At 45.5% G+C, this 27,369-nt stretch overlaps 1 pseudogene; it reads right to left on the bottom strand.

The window, feature by feature from the left end:
• Positions 1–2,664: 2,664 nt before the first annotated feature.
• On the bottom strand, positions 2,665–2,782 carry LOC135052483 (5S ribosomal RNA; annotated as a pseudogene).
• Between the last annotated feature and the right edge of the window lie 24,587 nt (positions 2,783–27,369).

The raw sequence follows: 27,369 nt of genomic DNA on the forward strand, positions 1-27,369 counted from the left end.
AATGATAAAGTGAAATACTAAATGGATGATGTGGGCTTGTAAGAAATTAGCACTGTAAGATTTTGAACACTTATCCAGACTTAATGCATGCCACTCATAATCTGTTGTTTTGATATTAAAAAGACACACAATACACATGCAACATTTGTTGATCATATAGCGAGGGTATGTTTGTATGTGTCAAGGAGACAGACACATTCTGAGTAATGGATTTTGACCAAAAAAACAAAACATCTATTTATGAAGACACAACAAATGAAATAAGCAAACCAAGCTTACCTTAGAAATAGCTATTCATTATCTGTTGCCTAACCTGCCTCCCTACATCAGTACTCCAAGTATCACCAGATGTCTCTAATTCCTCTGCTTGCTGGCTGCTTTCTTCCTCCTCCTTCTCCTCAACATGTGGCAGATGTTGTTGCAAACACATGTTATGAAGAAAGCAGCAGCAGAACACAATTTGAGTCACCTTGGAGGGACTATACAACAAAAGGCCACCAGACTTATCCAGACACCGAAACCTAGATTTCAGCACACCAAAACAACTTTCTATCACATTCCACGTGGACTTATGAGCATTACTGTAATTGTGTTCAGCAGGGGTATCAGGTCGGGACAATGGAGTTAGAAGCCAAGAGAAACAACCATATCCTCCATCACCTAAAAGACAGATATAGTAACGTGATTCATGTGAAGATACAGCAACGCATAAGTAACACACTGTGGGGCAGATGTATTAACCTGTAGAAGGCATAAGGAAGTGAAAAACCAGTGATATGTGCAAGGTAATAAAGGCAGCAGACAATCTGATCCTAAATGTTAATTTACATATTGGAGCAGATTGGCTGGTGCCTTTAACACCTTGCACAGATCACTGGTTTCTCACTTCCTTATGCATTCTACAGGTTAATACATCTGCACCTGTATTTGGGTAAAGTATACGCAGGCCTACATATATCAAATTACATACCCAGCAGCCATCCATCTGGCATTTGTCCGTCCTCAAACTTATCAAAGAGGGATGACTGACTGAGGATGAAGGAGTCATGGCAGCCCCCAGGGTAACCAGCAACAACACTCATTATTTTGAGATTTGCATCACAAACCACCTGCACATTTGTGGAGTATTCAAAATGGCGGTTTGTATATATGTGCTGCCTGCCCCTAGGTGGTCTCAGCTGAATGTGTGTGCAATCTATGGCTCCAAGCACATTGGGCATGCCAGCCAGCTCATAGAAATCTACCCTGACGGCATACCACTGAGACTCCTGGGTAGGGAAGCAGATTCAGGCATCGATGTGTGGCTGCAAAACAGCCAAAACCTGTGTGAACATTTTAAAGAACAATAAACTTGAGATTTTAGGACAGAACTGGCCACCGAGAAATTAAAACAAACACAAAACAGAAGAGGTTGTTAGGTATAAATCACCTGTGTTAAGATTCTGGAAAATGAGGGCTGTGAGATTCCTATGACATCCCCAGACACAGCCTGAAAGCTGCCAGTAGCCATAAAGTGCAACACAGCCAGGAGTTTGTGCAGACCTGAGACAGGGCGAGAGCGTGCTGTCTCAGAGTCTAGGCCCAGTTTGACAAGGTCATACAGACGGAAAATGTTGTTACGATTTAGACGGAACATCTGTATGACCTTATCATCAGACAATGCGTTCAAGTTTAAACGCCCCATAAAAAAACAAGGCCTGCGCAGCCTCCGTGGAACCTGTACAACCTGCTGACCATGTTCAGTTTCTTGGCCCTGGGTACTTACAGGCTGATGTCTGAGTCTGAGGAATCCCACAGCACACAAAAGATCACAGGCCCACAGTCCTGCTGCCATTTCTGAGTGTAGGTGTATTGAAATGGGCCTAACATCTTTTATAGGCATCCTAATTCAGGTGTGAGAGATTTTTTATTTGCAACACATGTAAACATGACTGAAAAAAGCAGGTCTATTTTTTTGCCGCTTTTTTTAACGAATCGCAAAAAAATACGACCGCATTTGAGCCCTCAGAGACTAACAGCCAAATATGAATGAATAGTGAATTCCCGTATTCTATGAAATAACAGACGCGTTTGACCGATGGTCTATTCATTCGTAATTCTGGACGTTGTCATTCAAACCATTACGAATAGACCAGACACTGCCGAGATTGGTGCTTAGTGAATTCCCAGATTGGGACTTAGAAAAAAAAAAACACAAATCGACCAAACTTGGATTTTTAGTAAATACTGTATGTGTCTCTTCTGGAGCACACTTTTATTGAAAATTATGTGGTCTTGTTAATAATGAAAATATAACTTTTATTAGTAACCTTCTTAAAATAATGGCTATGAGGCAAAAGAAAAACTATTAATAATAACAACAATTAAAGTAGAATCGTCTATCCAAATAAACATCAAATGATGTAATACAGATTTGGCATAATCGCTCTGTGAACGAAAATGTATGTGTGTCTCTAATGTTAAGAAAATTATGTCTTCTTCCAAATTTGTAACAAAATAAACTATAACTATAATAGAAATAGAAATATACTGGGAAGAAAGAGATATTTTTCTATATAATATGTACCGGGCTCCACCCTGATTGCTAATTGGATATGAATTTCAAAAAATTGTATGGGGAATAATACTTGGTTCTAGGTCCTGTATCCTGGATTTGGATAAAAATACCTGCAGTACCCGGTATTCTCTGGTGGTCTCCCACCCAGGTACTGACCTGGCCCACAGTGCTTGTCTGCCAAGTTCAGACGAGGTTGGGCATACTCAGTGTGGTTTGACCGCAGCTAAATATATCACACCTGGTGACACCTGGAACCATGTATTGTAGGCTCTGAGAGAAATCCCAAAGTTTTTTGTAGGATTACTGAGTGCTCCTGAATCGAAATATTGAAATATTGAAATATTGATGGTACCTGGTATTCGCTGATGGTCTCTAAAAACAGGCGCTGAACCGGCCCACTGGGCTAAACTTCAAAGAAAACAGATGAAGTTGGGCCTCTTCCGTGTCGTTAACCTTGGGTGGGTAAATAGCACCTAATGGCTACTGGAAATCACATGGAAGCCAAAAATAGCTAGGGGCTGAATGGGTCTGATCTGGGGTGTATGTGGGGACTCCCCAAGTTTTTAGAGGAGTGCTAAGTGGATGATAGTGAATCACTGCTGTGAAAGAAATTGAGTATTGGAGAAACAGAGAATCAGGTCTGGGTTAAACACCACTTCTGCTTTTTGATCATCTGCCTGGGCATCAAATGAAAAAATGAGAGGGTGGTGAGAAACGACACTGAAACAGAAGAAAGATAGAGGAACACTTCTACTGTCCTGTTTTGTAACAACATGGTGCTCTGTTTACATAATGCATTGCAGAGCCACCCAGATTGTTTAAACAGAATGAGAGGGAGTTCCAGAAATTTCATATAAATGAGAATGTTTCTTTGGCTGCTTCTATATAGAAAGATAATCAGATGATCATCTGTGATAATATATAATAAATCACGTATTCAATACACGACTGCTCTATTCAGTCAGCTGAACAAAAAGTAAATTTCAGTTTTGCAGTGTATCAAAAAAAAGTCATTATCAGTGAAGGATATAGAACTGTTCTAATACAAAAAAAAAACAAAAACAAAAAAAAACAGGATTGAACCTATTAGGAACCATAGATTGGTAGTTAGTGGGTATTGTTAAATTAATAATGAGTACTGGACATTGGTGCGGCTTGCTGGTGAATGTGGCATATTCCTATTGTTGCCATATGTCCCTGGTTAACAATGGAAAATGTATATGTATCTCTCATAGGTTTGTTCACTTATCAGAGGATGTGTAATCACACAAATGGTTAATGAGAGAGTGAATCAATGGAGCAAAAACAGTTTACCAGAGAAAATGGGTTCGATGGAAAGTCAGGAAAGCCCTGTGACCTACTAATAGGTGGAGGGGTAGGATACCCCCCTGGGTCGCTGGACGCCGCTCCTGAGTGTCTGTGGTGAAGGGTGAGCCCAGCAGTGAGACGCCGGTGTCCGCGGTCCGCCGACCGGAAGTTCGGAGCACCGGAACCGGAAGTGACGTACGTTTCACTCGGGAGAGCTTGTTCACTTTTAAGAGTAGTTACCAACCTGATATCTCCATAACTGTTGACAATGCAACTATCCACCCTACCCCACAAGCTCGCTGCCTAGGTGTCACCCTTGACTCTGAACTGTCCTTTGTTCCACACATTCAATCTGCCTCTAAATCATGTTACATGCACCTTAAAAACATATCCAAAATACATCCTTATCTTACATAAGACACTGCAAAAACTCTAATCCATGCACTCATCATCTCCCGCATTGATTATTGTAATAGTCTCCTTACTGGTCTTCCCAAACATAGGCTCTCACCACTTCAATCCATTTTAAATGCAGCTGTGACTCTAATCTTCCTCGCCAGACATTTTTCTTCTGCTGATCCGCTCTGTCAGTCCCTCCATGGGTTACCGGGATTCTACTGTGTCAAATATAAAATTCTTTTACTTACATACAAGGCTATTAACCAAACTGCACCATCATACATCTCCTCACTCATCTCAAAATATCTCCCTACCAGACCTCTCCGATCTGCACAAGAACTGCGTCTCTCATCCACATGTATTACCTGTTCCCACTCAAAATTACAGGACTCTACCCGGGCTTCACCCACGCAGTGGAATGCCCTCCCACGCACAATAAGACTCTCCTCTAGTCTCCAAACCTTTAAACGTTCCCTGAAAAACTCATCTCTTCAGACAAGCCTACCAAATTCCTGACCCACACACATAACCTTCAATGCTTCCCTATCCAGTTACATCCCCTCTGTACAGTCCACATAACCTCACATTTTGTCTTCCAACATTACTGGGTGATCATATCATACAACCCATTAAGAACCTAGAAATCTGGTGGACCATTATGCAACAGGTAGCATCTGTCCTTGTGTATCTATGCCTATCTCCCTAAAGATTGTAAACTTGTGAGCAGGGCCTTCCTACCACTATGTCTGTCTTTGCCCAGTTTTGTTCTATAACTGTTTTTCTAATTGTAAAGTGCAACGGAATATGCTGCGCTATAGAAGAAACTGCTAATAAATTATATATATATATACACACACACAAACACACACACACACACACACACACACACACACACACACACACACAAAGTTATTATAAAGGTATTATGAGAGATCACTACATGAAAGTGGGAGGTGTCAGGACTGGAAGGGGGAGGAGGAATAAATGAGAGAAGGAGGAGTCAGGATTCATTTTAACACTGCTCCCCAATAAGAAAAGCCTAGATCTGCTCCCGCTCATGGCTAACTATGTAAAGTGTTGCCCGTAGGTTACAATGGGCTAATGCCATCATCAGATGGCGGTAGCTGCAGGGGCCAATGTCCAGAATGCTTTGCCTTACGGAAGTTGGTAAATCTGGCAGCAACGCATCCCCCATAGAAACCTAACTGCTCAGTCCCACACCTAGCCTACCCTCACTGCCCTCCAATTCAGCAACACTGCGGCATATTGCCATGCGTTAATAAGGAAAATTGCACATGCGTGAACTAGTGATGAGCGGGTTTGGTTCCTCGGAAACCGAACCCCCCCCCCCCCCCCCCCGAACTTCACCCATTTTACACGGGTCCGAGGCATACTCCGATTCTCCCGTATGGCTCGGTTAACCCAAGCGCGCCCGAACGTCATCATCCCGCGGTCGGATTCTCGCGAGATTCGTATTCTATATAAGGAGCCGCGCATCGCCGCCATTTTCACTCGTGCATTGGAAATGTTAGGGAGAGGACGTGGCTGGCGTCCTCTCCGTTTATTAATGTTGCTGCAAATATTTGTGCTTATTGCTTAATTGTGGGGACTGGGGAGCAGCTGTATTATATAGGAGGAGTACAGTGCAGAGTTATGCTGATCAGTAAAAACCAGTTTTATCCGTTCTCTGCCTGAAAAACGCTCCATATCTATGCTCAGTGTGCTGCATATATCTGTGCTCACACTGCTTTATTGTGGGGACTGGGGACAAGCAGTATTATATAGGAGGAGTAAAGTGCAGAGTTTTGCTGACAGTGACCACCAGTATATATAGCAGTACGGTACGGAAGGCTACTGCTCTACCTACCTCTGTGTCGTCAAGTATACTATCCATCTAGATTCTATACCTGTGGTGCATTTTAGTTTTGCAGTTTGCTGACAGTGACCACCAGTATATATAGCAGTACGGTACGGGAAGGCCACTGCTCTACCTACCTCTGTGTCGTCAAGTATACTATCCATCTAGATTCTATACCTGTGGTGCATTTTAGTTTTGCAGTTTGCTGACAGTGACCACCAGTATATATAGCAGTACAGTACGGAAGGCCACTGCTCTACCTACCTCTGTGTCGTCAAGTATACTATCCATCTAGATTCTATACCTGTGGTGCATTTTAGTTTTGCAGTTTGCTGACAGTGACCACCAGTATATATAGCAGTACGGTACGGAAGGCCACTGCTCTACCTACCTCTGTGTCATCAAGTATACTATCCATCTAGATTCTATACCTGTGGTGCATTTTAGTTTTGCAGTTTGCTGGCAGTGACCAACAGTATATATAGCAGTACGGTACAGAAGGCCACTGCTCTACCTACCTCTGTGTCGTCAAGTATACTATCCATCTAGATTCTATACCTGTGGTGCATTTTAGTTTTGCAGTTTGCTGACAGTGACCACCAGTATATATAGCAGTATGGTATGGAAGGCCACTGCTCTACCTACATCTGTGTCATCAAGTATACTATCCATCTAGATTCTATACCTGTGGTACATTTTAGTTTTGCAGTTTGCTGACAGACACCAACAGTATATATAGCAGTACGGTACGGAAGGCCACTGCTCTACCTACCTCTGTGTCGTCAAGTATACTATCCATCTAGATTCTATACCTGTGGTGCATTTTAGTTTTGCAGTTTGCTGACAGTGACCACCAGTATATATAGCAGTACGGTACGGAAGGCCACTGCTCTACCTACCTCTGTGTCGTCAAGTATACTATCCATCTAGATTCTATACCTGTGGTGCATTTTAGTTTTGCAGTTTGCTGACAGTGACCACCAGTATATATAGCAGTACGGTACGGAAGGCCACTGCTCTACCTACCTCTGTGTCATCAAGTATACTATCAATCTAGATTCTATACCTGTGGTGCATTTTAGTTTTGCAGTTTGCTGGCAGTGACCAACAGTATATATAGCAGTACGGTACAGAAGGCCACTGCTCTACCTACCTCTGTGTCGTCAAGTATACTATCCATCTAGATTCTATACCTGTGGTGCATTTTAGTTTTGCAGTTTGCTGACAGTGACCACCAGTATATATAGCAGTATGGTATGGAAGGCCACTGCTCTACCTACCTCTGTGTCATCAAGTATACTATCTATCTAGATTCTATACCTGTGGTACATTTTAGTTTTGCAGTTTGCTGACAGACACCAACAGTATATATAGCAGTACGGTACGGAAGGCCACTGCTCTACCTACCTCTGTGTCATCAAGTATACTATCCATCCAGATTCTATACCTGTGGTGCATTTTAGTTTTGCAGTTTGCTGACAGTGACCACCAGTATATATAGCAGTACGGTACGGAAGGCCACTGCTCTACCTACCTCTGTGTCATCAAGTATACTATCCATCCAGATTCTATACCTGTGGTGCATTTTAGTTTTGCAGTTTGCTAACAGTGACCACCAGTATATATAGCAGTATGGTACGGAAGGCCACTGCTCTACCTACCTCTGTGTTGTCAAGTATACTATCCATCTAGATTCTATACCTGTGGTGCATTTTAGTTTTGCAGTTTCCTGACAGTGACCACCAGTATATATAGCAGTACGGTACGGAAGGCCACTGCTCTACCTACCTCTGTGTCATCAAGTATACTATCCATCTAGATTCTATACCTGTGGTGCATTTTAGTTTTGCAGTTTGCTGACAGTGACCACCAGTATATATAGCAGTACGGTACGGAAGGCCACTGCTCTACCTACCTCTGTGTCGTCAAGTATACTATCCATCTAGATTCTATACCTGTGGTGCATTTTAGTTTTTGATAATGTCAAATATTACCTTAAAACATAAAGCTATACACTATTACCTTGGAGCCGCTATGGCCGCTAGACTTATTACACACACTATGGACTAAGTACGCTATTTGCGTACTGAGTACCGTATGGGTACGCACTTAGCGTAACAGACGCTGAGCCGTGGGTGCGACGCACGAGCGGCACTTACGCTCTCGGATTCACGCTTCGTACCAAGCACGCTATTGGCATACTGAGTACCGTATTGATACGCTATTAGCGTAACAGACGCTGTGCCGTGGGCGTGAGACACGAGCGGCAGGGACACTCACAGAATGATATACAGTAAACCTTTAAGTAATGAACAGTGTAAGGATGTGCTTATACTTTAAACCTTAGCAGTCTAGTACTGCAACGATGTAATACCTTAAAAACCTTATCAATGCCTATACACCTTATAGCGATTGAGACGCTAAGAAAGCCCTTTGCAGAAAAGTGCAAACACCACACCGGTTTGTGTAAACCACTGGGCTCTCACACCGCAGCGGATTATTCAGAGAAAAGGGGTAAACAGATACAAGTTATACACTACAATCCTACAAGGAAATCTAACAGAATAACAGAGAATAATGATGGCTACAGAGAATATACATACGTGGGGAATCGTTCGCAAGCGCAACCTGGATCCAGTCCTCAGCTATTCAGGTAGAAAGCCTTCAGAGTCTTGTGTCCGGCCAGGCAACAGTGGTCTTTTTATACACAGCATACATTCACAATACAATGGTCCCTGTAATCTCATTGTTCATTGGACACAGGGATGTGTCCCTACATTACAGCAAAGGTCATAGGTGGATTTGAATAGGTAGGCGATGTCCTTCTCCAACTGCTCTGGTGGGAGGTATCCTCTGGATTCCCGCCGCATGTGTAATTTACAGCCAATACAGTTAATGTTCATAATCTACGTTTGTACATAACGATACGCAGGAGCAAGCGATCTTTTCCTAACTAACACCGGAATGTTACCCTAAAAATACCCTACAGCTGGATACTAGACATCACCTACCAACCTTTATCTGACCCCTCCTATCATGCAAAGAGGAATCTCTCTGTCCAGGAACTGTTTAAACTAACATTACTTGCTGACATGATCTAGGGGAACAATATCTACAAAATGCACTATTTGGGTTAAATATGCTACGTTCAAGTCGCACGCTACACGCTCACAAACTCCTCCGTAAATACACATATCATGCGCACGAGTCGCTGGAGCGTCTCTTACCCAACTTGCGGGTATGTGTACGCACGGGGGACCAGGTACACGAGCAGCGTGCATGTGCATGAGGGGTTAGTACAAGGGATATGTATCATATTTTTCGACTTTGACAGTCCACCCTTTGGCAGTCAACAATAACTGCCACTATCCAAACAATTAAGCAGAAAAATATACAATACAATGAAATACCTATAAATGATTGGGTGGAGGGAGGAGAGGAGAAGGTGGGAAATGTATGACCTAGTGGGATAGTAAAAGCATGTATGTATGAAATTCATGTCTGAGGGGCATGTATCATCATGCCGTACATGTTCTAGATAAGCTTCGAGATATTGCGAAGTATACATTATATCCTTCTTATCCCGTATTAAGGGTCTGTAAGTGGGCCAACAAACACTACCGAGCTCTCTTCGGCTTCTTGTTCCAACAAATGGGGTGCACATTAGTTGATGATACATGGAGGGGGAAAACATGTGAGTGCTAATATATGTACCTATATCACCTGTCGACTATGTGTGTCACTACCTGAAGATTGTAGAGATGAAGATAAGAAACATATCACAAATACATTCATATGATACTGTGTGTAATTGTCCTTGGGTGTCTGTTGCAGTCTTGTCCGGATAGGTGTATCCTTGCTGTGGGTGATAATCAAAGTCTTTCAAGTGTCCATAAAAAGTCTTTAAAGTCTCTAAAGTGTCTCTCAAAGTCTGTGGAAATGTCCATCAAAGGTCTGTAGAAATGTTCATCAAAGTCTTCTTCCGAGTGGATGTCTTTTTACCTTGGAGAAAAACAAAGGAGAAACGGGTGAAAGAAACGGACCGTGGAATCACGTCTTATCACAGCATTGTCTCAATTGATGGGTCATAAATTAAACCAGTTGTTGTAACAATGCCCTCGCTCCTCAAACTCATCACTTTGGTACTGCGCTTGCACTGCATTAAAATCCGAACACATCTAAATATCAAACCAATCATTATGACAACTCCCAGGATACAAAGGAGACATTTTCCTACATTCACGATAACATTTTGAGCCCATTCTCCTAAACCTGAGAACCAATTGCGTGGGTTCAACCATGAAACCCAGCCGGTCAGTTCATTACTCACAGCAGTAAGGGTATGGTTGTGTCTCCTTCAGAACTCCCACTTCAATTGCAAGATATCGTCCATCTTTTGATCTATGACCTCGGTTGGGTCATCGGTGCTGTTTGTGATATATGTACAGCACTTCACACCATACTGAGTTGCTAGGGTGACACAGTACCCGCCTGTCACCGCTGTGATGTAATTGAGAACCATCCTGTGCTGGATCAGTTCCATTTTGTAAGCTTGCAATTCCCTCCCAGTATACCTGAAGGTGTCATCATACATCTCGGTGATATTGTCTATCAGGTTCGCTAGCGCATTAATAAACCTAAAATTTATAATTCCTCTGGCGGTATGGGTGATATCTAACGCGAGCAGGAATTGAATCCCGGTGGATTCGTGGATCAAATCAGAGGCTGCGTGCTCTGTCCTATCTACAAGGTGTCTCTTAATGTGTGCGTAGTGAGTATGAGTGCAAGGAGCTTGAGCATTGCGGTGAACGTCTTTCATCTTATTATGGGTAATGGTCATTACTTCTGGCAACACTCTTCCAATGTAACACAATCCCTCTGAGTTTGAGGCAAGCCACTTATACGCCTTCCTCCCGCATATGAAATATGCATCATCGGGGAGAACATATGGGACAGAATATGACATCACCATATTGCAAACCTTCCAGGTGAAAAATCCTATCCCTAACTCTCTCATCTGTTCAGTGCACGTATTAGGCTGTATGATATGCGCACAGTATCCTGGAGATACTTCTCCAACCCGCATGGTCCTACTTCCTAGAGTATACCTATACCGAAAATATCTCCCACCGTCGGCTTTTTGGCGTATAAGTTCTGAGTCTACGGGCATTCTATCGGCTCTGTGTGAAAATGCCATGGTTTGGTTATTCCATGTCACTTCCCAATTTCCCGGCTTTCGGGGATTGGAAATGTTAAAACATACTAAGGACCTATCCACATGATATTGGTGGAGCTTCAAACTAGGAGGCCTAGAAATATTAAATTTCTTGTCCACCGGTCTCCCACCCCTTAATTCAAGTACCTCATCTATTGTTAAAGGGTATGGTACTAGTCCTGACTTGCTCTGACCTTGAGGTAGTTGTGAGCACACCCAGCATTCCGTTTGGTTTAAAACCTTACCCACTAATGAGTGATAGTCACTCAATGGATTGACGGTCCATGTTGATATTACGGCTGGACTGACATCTCTGGATGCACCCGTCCTCAACTATGTTTTCACAATTCCTACAGATACAATTCTCCTCAGCTAACAATCCTTCACAATGTCTCCTAGTGTCATGACTACCAGATCGTTTTCTGATACTCGCCTTTGCTCGGTGAATGTGTTGCTCTTGGAATTCTACTAATCCGTCCTTGTCATCAGAACCCATTCCAGATCCTTTCTCGACCACTCAGGTACTCTCACCGAAATAGACTGTTCTGGTCAACAACAGGGTCAACAGGAAAACCCGGAACGCAGTCTCTTGGGGCAAGTCCATCTTGCAGGAGGAGAAAGAAAGAGTGGTAATGGGAGGTAAAGAAAATAATAGAAGGGAAAGAAAACTGGTATGATAACCGCCTCTTGTCTTGTTGTTCTTCTTGCTCAGATGCCATCTCAACAGTGCTGCCTCTCAGTCTTCCCGAAACGGACACTCCAGTGATACGATATTCTTTCCGAATCAGCGACTTTTCTGTAGGTAGCATAAATCTTGCATTACCCTTTGTTTAACTGTTGTGTGACATACCATCCGTAGAACATGAAAAAAACAAAAAGAGAGAGAATAATAGAAAAAATTGTCAGATTTCCATTCACCATCAGGCTGTCACACCAACATGTCTATCGGTATCTCTGCACAGTCTTCCCCCACCAGTATTTCCACTCTCCACCCTCTGTGCATGGCCAGGCACAATGATGCTGGTAAGATATACTGGGGTTGGGCAGACCTCTGAAAAGACCAAGTAGACATGTGACGTTTGAGCTGTAGTTCTGTCGGTGAACGTCAGAGATGAAGAGGAAACATTTAAAGATAAATCATAGAGTTTACCTGGCCGCCCCTGTATCTACAAGATATAATCTACCAACTATACTTCACTGGCTACAGACTACAGGTGCGGACCAAATTTTTTCCTATATGATCCCTGATTCCAATTACGTGTGTCATACCTTTGCTCGTGTTCTTGTCTAGGGGGTCTGACTTTATGTGTGCTGTTACAGTTGCTGGCATAATGCCCTTCCCTTTTACACAGATAACAAACTCTTGGCTTCCTCCATGTGCCAGAGGCCTGGGGTTTTTGTCGAGTTGATGCCTCTTCCAGTGCTCGGATGCTCATCACCATCAACCGCTCTCCCTGTGCTTCCCTTGTTCTTTGGATATTACGGTCATGCTCGATAGCGGACTCTCTTAATGCAGCCACCGAGATACCTCTCCAGTTAGGTTGAGTGGTTTGTACCCTGGTTCTCAACGTTTCCTTTAACCCGTCCATTCATACGGACACAGCTACCTCTCTATGATGCACATTATCCTTAATGTCTTTGATACCGGTATATCTAGCCATTTCCTGCAGTGCTCGGTGGAAATAGTCAGAAGCAGTTTCACCTTCTTTTTGTCTAATGGAGAAAATTTTATTCCACTTGACAACAGTTGGGAAATATATTCCTAATTGCAGATTGATTTGTCGTACATTCTCCTGAGTGTATTCCTCAGTGAGAGGTACTTCTGCATCTAATTTACAATCAGTAATAAATTTTGCAGGGTCAATATTGGAAGGTAGACATACTCGTAGCACTGTTCACCAATCTTTGTTTGTGGGTTCGGTGGCATTACCTAATTCTTTAATAAACCTCTGGCATGCAACTAGATCTTTCCTGGGATCGGGAAATTCAGACATAATTGTTCTCAATTCTGCCCGGGACCAGGGGCAATGTATAGCAATGTCCTTGATGGGAGTGACTCCCTGAGCGTCAGTCCTCCCATTGGGGACTGCGATCACCCTGACAGGATTTAGTTCAATTATTCATTTTGTGTTGACTCTACGATGTGAGGTGCAATTGTCTGTACATAATGTACAATACCGTATTTACCTGTGGACACGACCTCACCTGACCCTCCGCTAGGGGGCTTTACTACTGCTCTTACCAATTGGGCCGTGCCCACCTGGGTGTCCTGTATGGTGGCTGCTAGAGAAAGCGCCGACATCGTGCTGGGCTCACTTTCTTGCTTGTAATCCTGAGGGAAGTTTAAAATGGGGTGCAACTTGCACGGGTTCGAATATATACATTTATCAGTTTTAATCTTATCGTCATTAATACATTTATTAAGTGCACTCTTATCATCATATATCAGTATGCCATTCTCTGTAGCCATTATCTCTCCTGTAGTGTATGGTGGTGGTGCGGGTGCTATCAGTTTCCTACTAGGGTTAGAACCAGCTGTGTAAGCTAGTTCCCTCTGCATATCACTCTCTCGTTGCCATAGATGTAAACAGTTTGTGTGTCTGATCCTCTGTTTTTGGGATTTTATCAGACAGATCCTAAGCCTTAGATTATGCAATACCTCTGAGTCAAAACTACCTATCCCAGGAAATGGTGTTTTATCCCCCACAGTCATTCGTGTCCATTCATCACAAAAGGTCTCAGTGTGGGGACCATACTTCCCCCACATTACTAACCGAGCTGACCCCCTGGGTCTGAAATCTGCAGTCTGAACCCTGACTGCTGAACGTCCCTGTGTTGTGCACTTGGCTTCCATTGTGGACCTTTTTAACACGGAAAAACTTCCTAAAATGCACCAAACACAGAAGTCTACGGTGGAAATCCTTAAAGCTCTTCCCCTGAACTTCTTCTGCTACGAGTACCACGGATCCGCCTTCTTTAGCAGACACGTGTAGCCGTTGCAGGCCCTACCTCTAGAGATTTTCCTGAGAGACCAGCGAAAATTCCCTAAACCTTTACTTCACACAAATCACGCCTGCATGTGCTTCCTACAACGTGTATGATGACAAGATTTACGCACAAATATGCAAAACCTCACTTCACGTTGCGTCACGTGTTGCCCATACAACCGTGCGGTCCAATCGTACTGCTTATAGACACTTGCTATCTATAAGTGGTAGGATCACTGGAGTCTCCCTACTGTGCTCCAAAACAGCCGGAGCGTAATACCACGAAAACTTTATCACACTCCGTCGCACGTTTTACACCTGACCGTGTTCACCACGTTTTCATCTAGGCCGTGCTTCACCAAGCTTCACCAAGTTTCACCAAGCTTCACCAAGACCACCAAAATCACCAAGACCACCAAGCGGGGTTCAATATATTCACACCCTATTCAGCCCACACTAACAATCTATAGTTTTCTGATCAGAAAAATCCTTTCCTGTTAACTGATAGCTTTCCCCAGAGGTAATACAGAAAAAAAGGTTTTTAAACTAAATATTGGACACTGATCAATTTGTGCTATTATCGCGTGGCTACCGTCTCGCCTTAACAATGCTATTGTGTGATTTGTATTTAGTGGGCGTATCTGTACGCACGTTGCGTAAAGTACGCCATGTTTGTAGGCCTTTGCTTTGCGTACGCAGTCCCGCACGCTGTCCGAGACACGTGTACAAAGGCCGGATACGTCCGCAGTAATACAAATACCACACTTCTATAAATGTAAACGATATTTAACTATAATCGCTTACCAAACACCTCACAGTATCTCCTGTATAAACCTTTATAACTAGGCCAGGCTGCGTGTGTGTTTTACATGTACTCCATTAAATATATTTTTAACTAAATAGCAACAAATTTCTCAGCACGGGTCAAAATGTATCTAATAATCAATGCTAATGGCAACAAGCTAGTAGATAGCCAGAATACACAAATACAATACAGGTGTGTGCGTGTGTTACGTGTGTTGCGTGCGCAGTTGGCACCAAACAGATTTTAAAAAACAATAGCTTTACGTTCTTACCTTTCGGATCCCACCAGCATCAGTGTATCCCCGACCACAAAAAGGCTAACAGGGGATACTACCTTCCCGCCCTTTGCTGATAGATAAAGTCTGCCTTGTCCTGCTAGGCTGCGGATATGAGGAGGACCGGACGATGCCCCAAATTGATAATGTCAAATATTACCTTAAAACATAAAGCTATACACTATTACCTTGGAGCCGCTATGGCCGCTAGACTTATTACACACACTACGGACTAAGTACGCTATTTGCGTACTGAGTACCGTATGGGTACGCACGTAGCGTAACAGACGCTGAGCCGTGGGCGCGACGCACGAGCGGCACGTACGCTCTCGGATTCACGCTTCGTACCAAGCACGCTATTGGCGTACTGAGTACCGTATTGATACGCTATTAGCGTAACAGACGCTGTGCCGTGGGCGTGAGACACGAGCGGCACAGACGCTCACAGAATGATATACAGTAAACCTTTAAGTAATGAACAGTGTAAGGATGTGCTTATACTTTAAACCTTAGCAGTCTAGTACTGCAACAATGTAATACCTTAAAAACCTTATCAATGCCTATACACCTTATAGCGATTGAGACGAGAAAAGTGCAAACACCACACCGGTTTGTGTAAACCACTGCGCTCTAACACCGCAGCGGATTATTCAGAGAAAAGGGGTAAACAGATACAAGTTATACACTACAATCCTACAAGGAAATCTAACAGAATAACAGAGAATAATGATGGCTACAGAGAATATACATACGTGGGGAATCGTTCGCAAGCGCAACCTGGATCCAGTCCTCAGCTATTCAGGTAGAAAGCCTTCAGAGTCTTGTGTCCGGCCAGGCAACAGTGGTCTTTTTATACACAGCATACATTCACAATACAATGGTCCCTGTAATCTCATTGTTCATTGGACACAGGGATGTGTCCCTACATTACAGCAAAGGTCATATGTGGATTTGAATAGGTAGGCGAAGTCCTTCTCCAACTGCTCTGGTGGGAGGTATCCTCTGGATTTCCGCCGCATGTGTAATTTACAGCCAATACAGTTAATGTTCATAATCTACTTTTGTACATAACTATACGCAGGAGCAAGCGATCTTTTCCTAACTAACACCGGAATGTTACCCTAAAAATACCCTACAGCTGGATACTAGACATCACCTACCAACCTTTATCTGACCCTTCCTATCATGCAAAGAGGAATCTCTCTGTCCAGGAACTGTTTAAACTAACATTACTCGCTGACATGATCTAGGGGAACAATATCTACAAAATGCACTATTTGGGTTAAATATGCTACGTTCGAGTCGCACGCTACACGCTCACAAACTCCGCCGTAAATACACATATCATGCGCACGAGTCGCTGGAGCGTCTATTACGCAACTTGCGGGTATGTGTACGCACAGGGGGACCAGGTGCATGAGCAGCGTGCATGAGCATGAGGGGTTAGTACAAGGGATATGTATCATGATATTTTTCGACTTTGACATTTTGCAGTTTGCTGACAGTGACCACCAGTATATATAGCAGTACGGTACGGAAGGCCACTGCTCTACCTACCTCTGTGTCGTCAAGTATACTATCCATCTAGATTCTATACCTGTGGTGCATTTTAGTTTTGCAGTTTGCTGACAGTGACCACCAGTATATATAGCAGTACGGTATGGAAGGCCACTGCTCTACCTACCTCTGTGTCGTCAAGTATATTATCCATCTAGATTCTATACCTGTGGTGCATTTTAGTTTTGCAGTTTGCTGACAGTGACCACCAGTATATATAGTAGTACGGTACGGAAGGCCACTGCTCTACCTACCTCTGTGTCGTCAAGTATACTATCCATATGGATTCTATACCTGTGGTGCATTTTAGCTTTGCTGACAGTGACCACCAGTATATATAGCAGTACGGTACGGAAGGCCACTGCTCTACCTACCTCTGTGTCATCAAGTATACTATCCATCTAGAGTCTATACCTGTGTTGCATTTTAGTTTTGTAGTTTGCTGACAGTGACCACCAGTATATATAGTAGTACAGTACGGAAGGCCACTGCTCTACCTACCTCTGTGTCGTCAAGTATACCATCCATCTAGATTCTATACCTGTGGTGCATTTTAGTTTTGCAGTTTGCTGACAGTGACCACCAGTATATATAGCAGTACGGTACGGAAGGCCACTGCTCTACCTACCTCTGTGTCATCAAGTATACTATCCATCTAGATTCTATACCTGTGGTGCATTTTAGTTTTGCAGTTTGCTGACAGTGACCACCAGTATATATAGCAGTACGGTACGGAAGGCCACTGCTCTACCTACCTCTGTGTCGTCAAGTATACTATCCATCTAGATTCTATACCTGTGGTGCATTTTAGTTTTGCAGTTTGCTGACAGTGACCACCAGTATATATAGCAGTACGGTACGGAAGGCCACTGCTCTACCTACCTCTGTGTCGTCAAGTATACTATCCATCTAGATTCTATACCTGTGGTGCATTTTAGTTTTGCAGTTTGCTGACAGTGACCACCAGTATATATAGTAGTACGGTACGGAAGGCCACTGCTCTACCTACCTCTGTGTCATCAAGTATACTATCCATCTAGATTCTATACCTGTGGTGCATTTTAGTTTTGCAGTTTGCTGACAGTGACCACCAGTATATATAGCAGTACAGTACGGAAGGCCACTGCTCTACCTACCTCTGTGTCGTCAAGTATACTATTCATCTAGATTCTATACCTGTGGTGCATTTTAGGTTTGCAGTTTGCTGACAGTGACCACCAGTATATATAGCAGTACGGTACGGAAGGCCACTGCTCTACCTACCTCTGTGTCGTCAAGTATACTATCCATCTAGATTCTATACCTGTGGTGCATTTTAGTTTTGCAGTTTGCTGACAGTGACCACCAGTATATATAGCAGTACGGTACGGAAGGCCACTGCTCTACCTACCTCTGTGTCGTCAAGTATACTATCCATCCATACCTGTGGTGCATTTCAGTTGTGCGCAGTATATATAGTAGTAGGCCATTGCTATTGATACTGGCATATAATTCCACACATTAAAAAATGGAGAACAAAAATGTGGAGGTTAAAATAGGGAAAGATCAAGATCAACTTCCACCTCATGCTGAAGCTGCTGCCACTAGTCATGGCCAAGACGATGAAATGCCATCAACGTCGTATGCCAAGGCCGATGCCCAATGTCATAGTAAAGAGCATGTAAAATCCAAAAAACAAAAGTTCAGTAAAATGACCCGAAAATCTAAATTTAAAGCGTCTGATGAGAAGCGTAAACTTGCCAATATGCCATTTACGACACGGAGTGGCAAGGAACGGCTGAGGCCCTGGCCTATGTTCATGGCTAGTGGTTCAGATTCACATGAGGATGGAAGCACTCATCCTTTCGCTAGAAAAATGAAAAGACTTAAGCTGTCAAAAGCACAGCAAAGAACTGTGCATTCTTCTAAATCACAAATCCCCAAGGAGAGTCCAATTGTGTCGGTTGCGATGCCTGACCTTCCCAACACTGGACGGGAAGAGCTTGCGCCTTTCACCATTTGCACGCCCCCTGCAAGTGCTGGAAGGAGCACCCGCAGTCCAGTTCCTGATAGTCAAATTGAAGATGTCACTGTTGAAGTACACCAGGATGAGGATATGGGTGTTGCTGGCGCTGGGGAGGAAATTGACAAGGAGGATTCTGATGGTGAGGTGGTTTGTTTAAGTCAGGCACCCGGGGAGACAGCTGTTGTCCGTGGGACGAATATGGCCATTGACATGCCTGGTCAAAATACAAAAAAAATCACCTCTTCGGTGTGGAATTATTTAAACACAAATGCGGACAACAGGTGTCAAGCCGTGTGTTGCCTTTGTCAAGCTGTAATAAGTAGGGGTAAGGACGTTAACCACCTAGGAACATCCTCCCTTATACGTCACCTGGACCGCATTCATCATAAGTCAGTGACAAGTTCAAAAACTTTGGATGACAGCGGAAGCAGTCCACTGACCACTAAATCCCTTCCTCTTGTAACCAAGCTCCTGCAAACCACACCACCAACTCCCTCAGTGTCAATTTCCACCTTACACAGGAAAGCCAGTAGTCCTGCAGGCCATGTCAGTGGCAAGTCTGACGAGTCCTCTCCTGCCTGGGATTCCTCCGATGCATCCTTGAGTGTAACGCCTACTGCTGCTGGTGCTGTTGTTGTTGCTGCTGGGAGTCGATCGTCATCCTAGAGGGGAAGTCGGAAGACCACTTGTACTACTTCCAGTAAGCAATTGACTGTCCAACAGTCCTTTGCGAGGAAGATGAAATATCACAGCAGTCATCCTGCTGCAAAGCGGATAACTCACGTCTTGTCTGGGTGGTGAGAAACGTGTGTCCGGTATCCACCGTTAATTCACAGGCAACTAGAGACTTGATTGAGGTACTGTGTCCCTGCTACCAAATACCATCTAGGTTCCATTTCTCTAGGCAGGTGACACCGAAAATGTACACAGACGTCAGAAAAAGAGTCACCAGTGTCCTAAAAAATGCAGTTGTACCCAATGTCCACTTAACCACGGACATGTGGACAAGTGGAGCAGGGCAGACTCAGGACTATATGACTGTGACAGCCCACTGGGTAGATGTATTGCCTCCTGCAGCAAGAACAGCAGCGGCGGCACCAGTAGGAGCATCTCGCAAACACCAACTCGTTCCTAGGCAGGCTACGCTTTGTATCACTGCTTTCCATAAGAGGCACACAGCTGACAACCTCTTACGGAAACTGAGGAACATCATCGCAGAATGGCTTACCCCAATTGGACTCTCCTGGGGATTTATGACATCGGACAACACCACCAATATTGTGCGTGCATTACATCTGGGCAAATTCCAGCACGTCCCATGTTTTGCACATTCATTAAATTTGGTGGTGCAGAATTATTTAAAAAACGACAGGGGTGTGCAAGAGATGCTGTCGGTGGCCCAAAGAATTGCAGGCCACTTTCGGCATTCAGCCACCGCATGCCGAAGACTGGAGCACCAGCAAACAGTCCTGAACCTGCCCTGCCATCATCTGAAGCAAGGTGAGGTGGTAACGAGGTGGAATTCAACCCTCTATATGCTTCAGAGGATGGAGGAGCAGCAAAAGGCCATTCAAGCCTATACATCTGCCTACGATATAGGCAAAGGAGGGGGAATGCACCTGACTCAAGCGCAGTGGAGAATGATTTCAACGTTGTGCAAGGTTCTGCAATCCTTTGAACTTGCCACACGTGAAGTCAGTTCGGACACTGCCAGCCTGAGTCAGGTCATTCCCCTCATCAGGCTTTTGCAGAAGAAGCTGGAGACATTGAAGAAGGAGCTAAAACAGAGCGATTCCGCTAGGCATGTGCGACTTGTGGATGAAGCCCTTCATTCGCTTAACCAGGATTCACGGGTGGTCAATCTGTTGAAATCAGAGCACTACATTTTGGCCACCGTGCTTGATCCTAGATTTAAAACCTACGTTGCATCTCTCTTTCCAGCAGACACAAGTCTGCAGAGGTTCAAAGACCTGCTGGTGAGAAAATTGTCAAGTCAAGCGGAACGTGACCCGTCAACAGCTCCTCCTTCACATTCTCCCGCAATTGGGGGTGCGAGGAAAAGGCTAAGAATTCCGAGCCCACCCGCTGGCGGTGATGCAGAGCAGTCTGGAGCGAGTGCTGACATCTGGTCCGGACTGAAGGACCTGCCAACGATTACTGACATGTCGCCTACTATCACTGCATATGATTCTGTCACCATTGAAAGAATGGTGGAGGATTATATGAGTGACCGCATCCAAGTAGGCACGTCAGACAGTCCGTACGTATACTGGCAGGAAAAAGAGGCAATTTGGAGGCCCTTGCACAAACTGGCTTTATTCAACCTAAGTTGCCCTCCCTCCAGTGTGTACTCCGAAACAGTGTTTAGTGCAGCCGCTCACCTTGTCAGCAATCAGCGTACGAGGTTACTTCCAGAAAATGTGGAGAAGATGATGTTCATCAAAATGAATTATAATCAATTCCTCTGTGGAGACATTCACCAGCAATTGCCTCCAGAAAGTACACAGGGATCTGAGATGGTGGATTCCAGTGGGGACGAATTAATAATATGTGAGGAGGGGAATGTACACAGTGAAAGGGGTGAGGAATCGGAGGATGATGATGAGGTGGACATCTTGCCTCTGTAGAGCCAGTTTGTGCAAGGCGAGATTGATTGCTTCTTTTTTGGTGGGGGCCCAAACAAACCCGTCATTTCAGTCACAGTCGTGTGGCAGACCCTGTCGCTGAAATGATTGGTTCGTTAAAGTGTGCATGTCCTGTTTATACAACATAAGGGTGGGTGGGAGGGCCCAAGGACAATTCCATCTTGCACCTCTTTTTTCTTTCATTTTTCTTTGCATCATGTGCTGTTTGGGGACAATTTTTTTGAAGTGCCATCCTGTCTGACACTGCAGTGCCACTCCTAGATGGGCCAGGTGTTTGTGTCGGCCACTTGTGTCGCTTAGCTTAGTCACACAGCGACCTTGGTGCGCCTCTTTTTTTCTTTGCATCATGTGCTGTTTGGGGACTATTTTTTTGAAGTGCCATCCTGTCTGACACTGCAGTGCCACTCCTAGATGGGCCAGGTGTTTGTGTCGGCCACTTGTGTCGCTTAGCTTAGTCACACAGCGACCTTGGTGCGCCTCTTTTTTTCTTTGCATCATGTGCTGTTTGGGGACTATTTTTTTGAAGTGCCATCCTGTCTGACACTGCAGTGCCACTCCTAGATGGGCCAGGTGTTTGTGTCGGCCACTTGTGTCGCTTAGCTTAGTCACACAGCGACCTTGGTGCGCCTCTTTTTTTCTTTGCATCATGTGCTGTTTGGGGACTATTTTTTTGAAGTGCCATCCTGTCTGACACTGCAGTGCCACTCCTAGATGGGCCAGGTGTTTGTGTCGTCCACTTGTGTCGCTTAGCTTAGTCACACAGCGACCTTGGTGCGCCTCTTTTTTTCTTTGCATCATGTGCTGTTTGGGGACTATTTTTTTTGAAGTGCCATCCTGTCTGACACTGCAGTGCCACTCCTAGATGGGCCAGGTGTTTGTGTCGGCCACTTGTGTCGCTTAGCTTAGCCATCCAGCGACCTCGGTGCAAATTTTAGGACTAAAAATAATATTGTGAGGTGTTCAGAATAGACTGAAAATGAGTGTAAATTATGGTTATTGAGGTTAATAATACTATGGGATACTTATGATTTAAGCTGTTTTTGAGGGTTTTTTGTAAAAAAACACCCGAATCCTAAACACTCCCGAATCCGCTCAAACAATTTCAGGAAGGTTTTGCCAAAACGCGTCCGAATCCAAAACACGGCCGCGGAACCGAATCCAAAACCAAAACACAAAACCCGAAAAAATTTCCGGTGCACATCTCTAGCGTGAACATCGCAATGGATATACCATCAAATGCTTTTAATACGATGGTTAACTACCATTGAATCACACCCTTCGATGGTGGAAGCTTACGATGTCCATCCCTATTGCCTGGCCTCATTAAAGCAAGCGCACTGCTTGACTATGTACAGTTACCCCAGTGAGCCCTGCCGGCGTCATGCGGGCCCTAAGTTGCCACTTTGGTCGCTTAACGGTAAATCTGCTACTGCCCGCAGCTACCGCAAAATTCAGATAGCGGTACCCCATTGTAGCCTACAGGGTAAAAGGAACCCTCCACTAGAAATTACCACTGTGCGTGGTGATCACCATGACCGCACATGCACAGCAGCCCCGGTAGCCCTTACAGTACATCACAGGGATGGGCTCCCTTCGAAGTCCCTGTGTGTGCTGGATCATACATCCAGCCAAATAAAATCTCATATTGCAATGCAATCTTAGGCGCTAGTTTGGCGCCCATATTGCATTGCACATGTGTTCAGCGGTGCAAGTATGCGGGTATGCTCGGGTACGGAGTACCCTTAAGAATTTGGCAGCGGTTACGCAGTACCACCTGCCACACACTTTACTATTACCACAATTATAATGTGCCACAAAGCAACAAGACCATGGTGCTTGGCAGCATGACGGCTCCTCCACCTTTGTCAGGGTTACTGGGAGTGCGACAGTGGCTGTATTTTCCTGTTATTATGGAGGCATTACTATATATTGTCATTAAATTGGGGGCATTACTATATATTTCTATTATACTGGAGGTAACACTACATATTTCTATTATACTGGAGCAGAGGCGTAACTAAGGGGGGATGAGCAGGGCACGTGCCCTGGGTGCTGTAGCAGGCCCAGCAGAGGGGGGCGCTGACGGCCAAAGCATCATGCCCGCCCGCCCCGCTCTTTACCATTGTGCCACACTGCGCCAGCGCGCTATGCAGCTCCCTGCCTCCGTCCCATGTGTGCTGCTGCTGGGAGCCGGGAGCATGACCACAGCTCCCGGAGCTGGACAAGCAAGCGGGCTCAGCAGGAGGAAGGCCAGCCATTTTGGAGATCCTGTTTGATCCCAAAGACCCAGGTGTCCTCTGAAAGGTGAGATTTCCAGCTTTTGGGAACTGTGGTCAGCTTGTTGATAGACCCATGGGCCGCGGAGATATCTGCCTGCAAGACTATAAAACCGCATTTTTTCCTGACCGGAGACAGGCTCCAGGGGGACCCTCGTGTTGGTCTCTTCCCATTCCGGCATTTCCAGTCCGATCCTGGCGTCCCGGTCGTCCCCTGAAAGAGGAGAGTCCCTGCTTTTTGAAACGGTTATCTGCTTTTTGATAGGACTAGGGGTCGCGGAGATATCTGGCTGTAAAAATGGGCAGGACCATGCATTATCTATGTTGAAATTAAATGAGCTCTCTGTTTGTGGAACATTTATTCCTCGTCTTGGCTGGAAATCTCTGGTTCTGTGGTCCTAGTGCCAGCTCCACACGAGAGATAAGTCCAATTTCCTTTGTAGCATTTGTTTGACCTTTGACCCCTGATATCTCTGGAAACACCGGCCAGATCTACTTGACCCAGGTACCATCCGATAGCTGAGTCTCTCTTATTCAGGAACCAGTGAAATCTAAATTTTATACCCCCCAGGCTGCGGAGCTATCCCCTGCAGAAGTGACCACCCCCCTCCTGAAAATATGGATTATTAAACCCACCCCCACTGGTCTCCACCCTTGTGTGTTCAAGATCCACCTACCCCCACCTACAAGTCAGCAAGGGCGCTTATCTTCTCTTTCCATCCCTGACACCCTCTCGCTCTGCCATCTCTTATTCTCTCACTTTCCCTGATACCTTCTTTCTTTCTCACTCCTCTCTTGGTCTCTCTCTTCCTGACACCCCTCTCTCTCTATCCCTGATACTCTCTCGCTCTCCCTTCTCTTTCTCTCATTCCCTCACTTTCCCTGACACCCTCTCTCTTGCGTGCCTCTCTCTGTCTCTCTTCCTGACACCCTCTCTCTCACCCCGTCTCTATCCCTGACACTGTCTCGCTATCTCCCCCTCTCTTCTTCCCCCACATTCTCTGACCCCCCTGTCTCTCTCTCTGACACCCTCTTTCTCTCTCTTGCTTCTCTCTCTAGCTTGATACCTTATCTCTCTTTCATTCACCCCTTTCTCCTCCTCTCTCACCCTCACCCCCCCCCCTTTCTCTTTTTGTCTATCTAGCTATCTATAGGGGGGCACCAACATTTATCTTGCCTCTGGGCGCCTGGGACAAACTTACGCCACTGCCGTCAATGGTGACGCCCTCGCTCCCCCAGGAACCGCGGACAACAGCAACCCTCCCCTGCTGGATGCTGCTGAATGGTAACACCCCACCAACCTCTCCATATAGGCTGTGGCCACGGAGGATGCGGGAAGGAGGGTCTGGGGCGGGTTGCGGGCACAGTGGAGCATAATACAGGCGCAAGAGCTGCTGTAGTAACATATACACTCCCACCCCTGTTTTGTTTTTCCACAAGCAATTTTTTTTTTACATGGACATGGACATGGACATATACAGTATGGTCTGTTTACTGAACACAGAGGGCACAGCAATTCCTAGTCTGTGTCCGCTGACCCTACTTCTGCTACTGCCCTTGGTCTTTGCTGCTCCTTTTCCCACCCCCCATGCTCTCTGCTGGGCAGGAGAGTAGAGAACCACACCGGTGGAGGGGGGGACGAGACAGGTAGCGCACAGTCATGGGCATTTGCTTCCTACCTTGCTTACTCGGAAGCGGGTCCCTCCTTCTCGGCTACTGGTGGCAGCGACATCTTCCCAGTGAGTTTTGGAAGATGGCACATGTGCACCAAAGAGCAAAGACTCTGGCACAGGGGTCAACCTTAGCTCCGATGCGTCCACAATTGAAATTGCGGACGGATCGGGAGGCAGCCTCAGACATGTTGGGCGGCCTTGCCCTGTGTTGGGCAGCCCCCAGCATGTAAGGAGACGTACGCAAATCTGGCTGCGTATGCAGCGATCTGCATCCATCTCTGAGTAAGGCCCATAGGGGGTCATTCCGAGTTGTTCACTCGTTGCCGATTTTCGCTATACTGCGATTAGTCGCTTACTGCGCATGCGCAAGGTACGCAGAGCGCATGCGCATAGTTATTTACTATAAACTTAGCAGTTTTTGCTGTGGCTTCTGCTGCGCTTTTCAGTCGCACTGGTGTTCGGTAAATGATTGACAGGAAAGGGGCGTTTCTGAGTGGTAACTCAGCGTTTTCCCGGCGTTGGCTAAAAAACGCAGGCGTGTCAGGAAAAAACGCGGGAGTGTCTGGAGAAACGGGGGAGTGGCTGGGCGAACGCAGGGCGTGTTTGTGACGTCAAACCAGGAACGAAACGGCCTGAGCTGATCGCAGTGTAGGACTAATGCTGCTTTCAGATCGCAAATGCCGGATCCTACCTGGTAAGAGAAACGTGTACTTACCGGGTGGGATCCGGCATTTGCTCTCCGTTGCTGGCTTTCCGACCCAGCAATATACCGGGTCGGTTGCCATAGCAGCGGAGGGCGCAGCAGCAGTAGGGGCGGGGGTGGAGGCGCCGCCGGGAGATGAGCTCATCTCCTGCGCCGCCTCTGCCTATGCTGTGAATGGGAGCCGTGTCGCATCGGAACGGCTCCCATTCACATTGCACCTGACCCGGTAATCAACCCGGTAAGAACCCTTCTTTTTTTCCGGGTTGAATTACCGGGTCAGGCGACCCGCTAATTCAGAATTGGACCTTTCACATTGCACACTGACCCGTTTCGACACGGCAATATGCCGTGTCGATACCGGGTTTTTAGTGCGATGTGAAAGGGGTTATAAGTCTTGAGCAACTCAGAAACTGCTAAGAATTTTCTATTCGCAATTCTGCTAATCTTTCGTTCGTAATTCTGCTATGCTAAGATGCACTCCCAGAGGGTGGCGGCCTAGCGTGTGCAATGCTGCTAAAATCAGCTAGCGAGCGAACAACTCAGAATGACCCCCATAGTGCAGAGATGTAGTGTGTGGAAGTAGCGTACTGATGTACTGTAGTGCGGCAAGGCCTTCTTTTTGTATGGGCTCAGTGGGCAGTTGCCCAAGGGCCCCAGGAGTATAAGGGCCTAGGCTGATAGCTGAGGGTCCCCTTTTTCCAGGGGAACCAGATTTTTGAAAATCGGACCTGGGGAACCAAGAGATATCTGACTTCAAAGCAGTGGTCCCCATCCAAGCCTGTTAATTACTCTTCCCAGCCAGATATCTCGGGTTCTGCCTGACTTTGAGATTTTCTGAGGGTATACTCTTCCCCTTTTTTGTACACTGGCAGCTTGTCTCTACTATGCCCAGAACCAGAGATATCAGCCTTCCAGCAGCAGGTCCCTGCTCCAGCTCCACACGCCTGCTATGCAGTTTTATATATTCATAGATTGCTGTGGCTTCTGAACTCTGATCCCCAAGTCCCCAGAACTGCCTGAAAGGTGGGACTCTCTAGTTTTTTATTCCATTGAAAGCTAAGAAAACTATTTCCAGGAACTGGAGATATCTGCAGTCAAGCAAGCTGT

This window comes from Pseudophryne corroboree, chromosome 2 (genome assembly GCF_028390025.1).
Source record: "Pseudophryne corroboree isolate aPseCor3 chromosome 2, aPseCor3.hap2, whole genome shotgun sequence".
Classification (NCBI taxonomy): Eukaryota; Metazoa; Chordata; class Amphibia; order Anura; family Myobatrachidae; genus Pseudophryne; species Pseudophryne corroboree.